This window comes from Hyla sarda, chromosome 4 (assembly GCF_029499605.1).
Source record: "Hyla sarda isolate aHylSar1 chromosome 4, aHylSar1.hap1, whole genome shotgun sequence".
Classification (NCBI taxonomy): Eukaryota; Metazoa; Chordata; class Amphibia; order Anura; family Hylidae; genus Hyla; species Hyla sarda.
This window is the reverse complement of record NC_079192.1, coordinates 410853604-410862258: the sequence shown is the minus strand read 5'-3', so window position 1 is coordinate 410862258 and position 8655 is coordinate 410853604. Positions and strand designations below refer to the sequence as shown.

The window sequence follows — 8655 nt, the reverse complement described above, 5'->3', positions numbered from 1 at the left end:
GTCATGACTTCACGGCCACGCCCATCTTGAAATCACTCCACGCCCCTCAATTCAAGTCTATGGGAAGGGGCGTGGCAGCCGCCACGCCCCTTCCCATAGACTTGAATTTAGGGGCGTGGCGTGATTTCAAGATGGTGTCATGTCCAATCCCCACGGCCAGTGTTCTGAATGCTGGGGCAGTGGAGTACCCCTTTAAGCAATTTGTGTATTAAAGGGGCCTTTCCAGTCGGAAACAAGTCCCGTGATTTGGGACTTAAATATTGAATGTCTCATAAGTTTATTAAGAATATGCCCTACAATGTTGCCCTTCGATGTATATTCGACCTTTGCACCTTTCCTCACCATTCTTAATGACTTCCATCTTTCCATCGAGCGCACATTTCCTACAGACAAGAGCGGCCGGACCACAATATATAGACGACTGATAAATTATAGGCCGGGCGCGCAGACATGTCGAGTCGACAAACAAGTCTATTTGTTGTGGAGAACAGACTTTTGCCGGTGTCCTTGAAGGATTGAATTTTCATCATCCTGACATCATAATAACATCTTAGGACTATGTGAAACACGGTTAAGTGTCTCTTAAAGGGACAAAGTTGTTTTTCTGGAGATGATATCAGGTCTTGAGATGCTTCGGATTTTTTATTGACCTCTATGGTGCCACATTGTTCAGTCCTGATTTCTTACGAAGAGTAAAACTGTTGGGATAAGGCCACCTGGCTATATACCAGCATCGGTGGGGTTGGGGTAATCTGCTCAAAGTGCCAGTGACATTACATTACTTATCCTGTACTGATCCTGAGTTATATCCAGTATTATACCCCAGAGCAATACTCACTATTCTGCTGGTGGGGTCACTGTGTACATACATTACATTACTTATCCTGTACTGATCCTGAGTTATATCCAGTATTATACTCCAGAGCTGTACTCACTATTCTGCTGGTGAGGTCACTGTGTACATACATTACATTACTTATCCTGTACTGATCCTGAGTTATATCCAGTATTATACTCCAGAGCTGTACTCACTATTCTGCTGGTGAGGTCACTGTGTACATACATTACATTACTTATCCTGTACTGATACTGAGTTATATCCTGTATTATACTCCAGAGCTGTACTCACTATTCTGCTGGTGAGGTCACTGTGTACATACATTACATTACTTATCCTGTACTGATCCTGAGTTATATCCTGTATTATACACCAGAGCTGTACTCACTATTCTGCTGGTGAGGTCACTGTGTACATACATTACATTACTTATCCTGTACTGATCCTGAGTTATATCCTGTATTATACTCCAGAGCTGTACTCACTATTCTGCTGGTGAGGTCACTGTGTACATACATTACATTACTTATCCTGTACTGATCCTGAGTTATATCCTGTATTATACACCAGAGCTGCACTCACTATTCTGCTGGTGAGGTCACTGTGTACATACATTACATTACTTATCCTGTACTGATCCTGAGTTATATCCAGTATTATACTCCAGAGCTGTACTCACTATTCTGCTGGTGAGGTCACTGTGTACATACATTACATTACTTATCCTGTACTGATCCTGAGTTATATCCAGTATTATACTCCAGAGCTGTACTCACTATTCTGCTGGTGAGGTCACTGTGTACATACATTACATTACTTATCCTGTACTGATCCTGAGTTATATCCTGTATTATACTCCAGAGCTGTACTCACTATTCTGCTGGTGGGGTCACTGTGTACATACATTACATTATTTATCCTGTACTGATCCTGAGTTATATCCTTTATTATACTCCAGAGCTGCACTCACTATTCTGCTGGTGAGGTCACTGTGTACATACATTACATTACTTATCCTGTACTGATCCTGAGTTATATCCAGTATTATACTCCAGAGCTGTACTCACTATTCTGCTGGTGAGGTCACTGTGTACATACATTACATTACTTATCCTGTACTGATCCTGAGTTATATCCTGTATTATACTCCAGAGCTGCACTCACTATTCTGCTGGTGAGGTCACTGTGTACATACATTACATTACTTATCCTGTACTGATCCTGAGTTATATCCTGTATTATACTCCAGAGCTGCACTCACTATTCTGCTGGTGAGGTCACTGTGTTCATACATTACATTACTTATCCTGTACTGATCCTGAGTTATATCCTGTATTATACTCCAGAGCTGCACTCACTATTCTGCTGGTGAGGTCACTGTGTACATACATTACATTACTTATCCTGTACTGATCCTGAATTATATCCTGTATTATACTCCAGAGCTGCACTCACTATTCTGCAGGGTCCAGAGTAGTCGATAACCAGAAAGCAAAGAACTTGACTTCGGCTGCATTCACACCACGTTTTTGCAGTACAGTTCCCATATACATTTTCTATGTGAAAACCGTACGGAACCGTATTGAAAACCGTTTGCACTGACTCTCCATTGAAAACCATATACCAAAAGATGCATCAGGTTGTGTCCGTTTTGCATTTTGTACGGTTTTGTCACTTTTTTTCCCGTACCCAAAACCGCAGCCTACCCCGGTTTTCGGTCCGGGTGAAAAACTGTATTAAACCGTATACATTTTTTTTTTTAACATGGGAGTCAATGGGAACTGTATAGAACTGTATGTGCGTACGGTTCCATCCGGTTTGCACCATACGGTTTTTTACTTTGCAGTTTTTTCAAACAAGTGAAACTTTATTCATAATGGAGTGAAAAGTTAAAAACTTATACACTTTTTCTTAAAAAGCGATGCAACCGGACATCATTTTTTAAACTGTATACGGGTTAAAATTTGTACACACGTTTTGATACAGTTTAGTCCGGTTTTGAGGAATCCGTTTTCCATCAAAAACCTGATACGGGATCCGTATTGCAAAAATGTGGTGTGAACGCAACCTTAGAGGGAATAAACAACAAACTGCAAAAATCATATACTGAAGTCTTCAAGTTGAGATATTCTGCTTATTTACAATAGAAATAAAAAATCTTGGATTAATTCCACAGTTGTCATGACAACCAAGAAATACAGCAACACAATATCTCAAATCTTTCTTTTAGTTTAAACTATTTTTGGAACATAATATGTGAGCTGAATGCTATAATCCATTATAACTTCCACTCTCTAATGTCCTTTTGTCAGCTGAGAAGAAGCCATTCTTCCTCCCGTCCTCTCCACACACGTGCACGCTCTCTTTGGATGAGTGTCCATATGATCTCCCCTGCAAGATGCCTCTTATCATCCTTGAGAAAAATAGGATCAGACGCTCAAATACAACATGCTGTTCCTTCTTTCTTTTAAAGGGGTTATCCAGGAAAAAACTTTTTTATATATATATATCAACTGGCTCCAGAAAGTTAAACAGATTTGTAAATTACTTCCATTAAAAAATCTTAATCCTTTCAGTACTTATGAGCTGCTAAAGTTGAGTTGTTCTTTTCTGTCTAAGTGCTCTCTGATGACACGTGTCTCGGGAACTGTCCAGAGTAGAAGCAAATCCCCATAGCAAACCTCTTCTACTCTGTGCAGTTCCCGAGACAAGCAGAGATGTCAGCAGAGAGCACTGTTGTCAGACAGAAAACAACAACTCAACTTGAGAAGCTGATAATTATTGGAAGGATTAAGATTTTTTAATAGAAGTAATTTACAAATCTGTTTAACTTTCTGGAGCCAGTTGATATATATATAAAAAAAAAAAAAAATTCCCTGTAATACCCCTTTAACACCTCTTAGACATTCACCTCTTAGACATACCCCTTTAACACCATTAGACATTCACAGAAACCCCTATTTCTTTTCCAGAGGTGACGGGTACAAGGTTGGTGTGACTTATTTATTTCCAATACTTTGTCCCCTAAAAATATTCAATGATAGTCGGTATTCACCTTAAGATCAGATGTGGAGGCGGCCATCTTGATCCCAATCCCAATGACAGCGAGTAGAGTTGTTGTGGCTGGGTTCCGCCTTAAAGGGGTATTCTAGTGAAAAACTATTTTTTTTTCCATATCAACTGGCTTCAGAAAGTTAATCAGATTTTAAAATTACTTCTATTAAATTTGTTTAATTCTACCAGTACTTATCCGCTGCTGAAGTTGAGTTGTTCTTTTCTGTCTGACCACAGAGCACTCTGCTGACACCTCTGTCCATGTCAGGAACTGTCCAGAGTAGGAGCAAATCCTAATAGCAAACCTCTCCTGCTCTGGACAGTTCCTGAGACGGACAGAGGTGTCTGCAGAGAGCACTGTGGTCAGACAGAAAAGAGCAACTCAACTTCAGCAGCTGATAAGTACTGGTAGGATTAAGATTTTTTTTAAATAGAAGTCCTTTACAAATCTATTTAAAGGTGGTACTCCGCTGCTCAGCGTTTGGACCAAACATGTTCCAAACACTGGAGCCGGCGCCGGGAGCTTGTGACGTCATAGCCCCGCTAAGTCTTCTTAGCTTCAACTGGTTGGACTCTCTGACTCTTTTTTTGTGTATGGAAACCTTCCAACTCCTGGCACACAATGTCGGGCAAGAGAAGGGTCAAGTGTGTTGGATTTCAGCTGCCCAACACACTTGGTCTCTGAGAGATAAGTCACTGCCAGAGTTTCGCAACACATGAAAGCTTATTTATGGCCTCCTCAGCAGCCACCATAGGTATCATACACTTGACTTGGGCTAATGAAAGCCTTAAAGGAGTACTCCGCCCCAAGACATCTTATCCCCTATCCAAAGGATAAGGGATAAGATGTCTGATGGTGGGAGTCCCGCTGCTGGGGACCCCCGTGATCTCCCTGCTGCACCCGGCGTTCGTTTAGAGCATCAGGTGCAGCGCAGGAGGCCCACCCCCTGCTCGTGGCGTCACGGCCATGCCCCTCAATGCAAGTCTATGGGAGCGGGCGTGACGGCTGTCATGCCCCCTCCCATAGACTTGCATTGAGGGGGCATGGCCGTGACGTCAAGAGCAGGGCGTGACCTTGACATCACGAGCCTCCGCCCCGCATCGCCAGTAATCCGGCACGGAGCGAAGTTTGCTCTGTGAACCGGATGCCTGGGGTGGGACCCCCGCGATCAGACATCTTATCCAGGGGATTAGATATCTAAGGGCGGAGTACCCCTTTAAAGGAGAACTATTGTGCACAAAAATTTATGCTCTATCCGGAGGTCAGACAAGCCCGCCCCTACCCAACCCCCGCAATCTCTTACACGAGACCCTGCTCTCTCCCCTAAAATGCAGCGTGTCATCCCTCACACGAAGCGTCCCCTCCAAGTATCTCTACAGGAGAGCCAAAGATAGCCGAACATTGTATCTCCAGCTCTCACATAGAAATACATGGAGGGGGCGCGTCGTCCGCCACTTCATGCGGAGGTTGACACGCCCCGGCGTCCCGTGCAGGATACGGGATAAAGATAGTTCCCCTTTTAAGGAGCACTTATCACTCTAACAAGTGTCTTACCTAAGCAAGGTTTGTAAGTGCGCTCTGGCCGTGGGGCCCTAATGGCCAAATGGTCGGTAAGGAATGAAGATGACGCCCGTCAAGGTTAACCCTCGTTACATTCGAGCGTCATTGAGTGTTGTTTTTATGTTCCATTTTACATCTTGTCCAAGGTCTCGGCACATTGGCGGCAGTCTCCCCTGCACTCCAGTCTCTAACCTTCCCGCGTTCTTCTGATTTCTTGATTGCTTTCCATTAAGGGCTAAGACGTTTTTTTTTTTTTTTACCTCTAGTAATTTATTTTTTTCTGCTGCATTAGTTTAGAGACGGCAGAGATAAAAATCGCTTTTTCCACGCGCCGTATTATTATTATTTTTTTTCCCCTTCCTGGCTTTCCGCCTCTTCCTAATAATTACTTATTTTGTATAAAGTGCTGACAAGGGTACAATAGACGGCGAGCGGTGAGGTAAGGCATTATGCCTGCTAAGTGCATAAACGCTGCATTATTTCGGATACAATCAATGCCATGCTGTCTCTTGTACCATCTCTTAAGACAGGTCTCAATTGATGCACCTGAGTCCCCGAACAGCCTCTAAAATAACTCCAGAAGTGCTTCTTCAATATGTAGGAGTGTATTGGCTATTCCAGATAAATGGCGCTCTATCTCAAGTGTACAAGAGAGTGCATATTGTGCGGGGCCATCGGGGAGCCATATTTCCCCTATTACTTTCCGCTACGCCATAGTTTGTGCTGTCATTCTTTTTTAAAGGGGTACTCCACTGCTCAGCGTTTGGAACAAACTGTTTTGAACTCTGAAGCCGGCCCCGGGAGCCCGTGATGTCATAGCCCCGCCCCCTCATGATGTCACGCCCGCCCCCTCAATGCAAGTCTATGGGAGGGGGCGTGACGGATGTCACGCCCCCTCCCATAGACTTGCATTGAGGGGGCGTGACGTGAAGGCATTAGGAGGCGGGGCTATGACATCACGAGCACCCGACGTCGGCTCCAGAGTTCGGAACATTTTGTTCCAAACGCTGAGCAGCGGAGTACCCCTTTAAACGAAAAGACAGAAGCCAAGAAGGAAGATCGAGGTGAAGTCAAAGAACGATCAGAAGTTCTACTACAGGTGGCGAAGAGCGTCCATAAAATTTTCAAAATTAAACTCAGGAGGCCATGGAGACCTTAAAGGGGTAGTCCGCATTTCAGGAGGCCATGGAGACCTTAAAGGGGTACTCCGCCCCTAGACATCTTATCCTCTATCCAAAGGATAGGGGATAAGGTGTCTGGTCTCGGGGGTCCCGCCGCTGGGGACCCCGCTATCTCGGCTGCGGCACCCCAGACATCCGATGCACGAAGCCGTACCGGATTACTGGCGATGCGGTGCGGAGGCTCGTGACATCACGGCCACGTCCCCTCAAAGCAAATCTATGGGTTGGAAGGGTACTCCGGTGGAAAACATTTTTTTTTAAATCAACTGGTGCCACAAAGTTAAACAGATTTGTAAATCACTTCTATTTAAAAATCGCTTCTCGGCCTTTTGGCTAAGATCTAGTTTAGTATCTGTTCTTATCAGTTTCATGCTGGTGGCAGGCGACGCCAGTGTGGAGCTGGTGGGGATCGGTGCTGCATGGTAGGGGGCAGGTGTACCAGGGCGTTTCGGGGCTGGTTTTGAGGAATCAGCTCGATGGCTGCCCCGATGTGACCTGTTTCCTCCGGGTCTCGCCATGAGGCTGAGAGGGTCTAGAGCCGAGGTACTTTAGTGTCTCAGGGAGTGGTCACCCCAAGGTTCTGAAACTCACCGGGAGTATAGGCTCACTGAGTGGAAGCACAGGCACCATGAACTCTTCACCTTGTGGCTCATCCCTTGATTCCCGGCCTTGTAGTACTCACCTCTTGATTCCCGGCCTTGTGGTACTCACCTCTTGATTCCCGGCCTTGTGGTACTCACCTCTTGATTCCCGGCCTTGTAGTACTCACCTCTTGATTCCTGGCCTTGTGGTACTCACCTCTTGATCGGAGAAATATTTATAGATCCGGCTGGATGTCCGGGCAGTATATCTGCACACATTCACTTATTTCTTTCTTTTTTGTCACTGTGTCACTTTTTGCGTGTTGTGTGTCCAGAGGATTTGTCAGGATGCGGTAGCCCTTTTGGGTGTCCCTCCTAGTGGTCTAGGGGAGGTGCGTGTGGCCATTTGGTTCCGCACCTCCCTACAAACACCCTGGGTACTCCTGCATGGGCAGGGTACCAACCGTTATCGGCTCTGCGGGCAGATACCTTTGCTAACGCCAAGGGGGATGCCGGGAGCATTTGTGGTCCCTTAGTAGCTTTGGGGAAAAGGGACATTGAACCTGGAACCTCACAGGTACCTTTTGGTCCGGGGGCGAAGGGTAAGGTTTGTTGGGGGGCCTCTCTCCTATCGAAGAAGGGCTTGCGATAGACCGCATGTGCATGTTTTTTTAGTGTAACACGTTTGCAATTTTTCTTGCACTTTGGGTGATTCGAGAACCCGTTCCTCGGCACTTAGATAAAAGAACTTCTTTTTAAAAATCGCAATTCTTCCAGTACTTATCAGCTGCTGTATGCTCCAAAGGAAGTTGTGTTGTTCTTTTCAGTCTGACCACCGTGCTCTCTGCTGACACCTCTGTCCATTTTGGGAACTTTTCCTGACATGGACAGAGGTGTCAGCAGAGAGCACTGTGGTCAGACTGAAAAGAACATAACAACTTCCTCTGGAGCATACAGCAGCTGATAAGTACTTCAGGGATTTTTTAAACAGAAGTAATTTACAAATCCGTATATGTGGTAGCGGGGTGTGATGAGGGCAGATGTTGTTACCCTAGGGGCAGATGGCATTAACTCCTTGTATTCGTGACGCCAGGGCGTGGTTTAGCCTAAAACCACCCGAAGGTATACCGCTGGATCCTGGGCTAGGCACGGGGGCATTAAAGACTCCGACCCCAAGTTACGGACAACGGTAGCTTTACTGAGGGTAGACAGATGGTAAAGTCTATACAGTTCAGCCAGGGCCCACGGAGGTGACCAGTGACTCAGAGACCTTAAGGGCTTGCTGGGACTTGTAGTAGGACTGGACAATTGAATGCAGACCACGCTGACTTGACAGATGACAGGGACTGACTTGACTCATAAAGCTGTGACTTTATCTTACTTGACTTGATGGCGGCTGCAGGACTGGACTCTGAGGTCTCCAACACTCTGGACACACAC

The 8655-nt window shown here is 45.4% G+C and overlaps 1 pseudogene; it reads left to right on the top strand.

Moving 5' to 3' along the window:
* The first annotated feature begins 6947 nt into the window (after positions 1 to 6947).
* On the top strand, positions 6948 to 7038 carry LOC130267832 (U2 spliceosomal RNA; annotated as a pseudogene).
* Positions 7039 to 8655: the final 1617 nt, after the last annotated feature.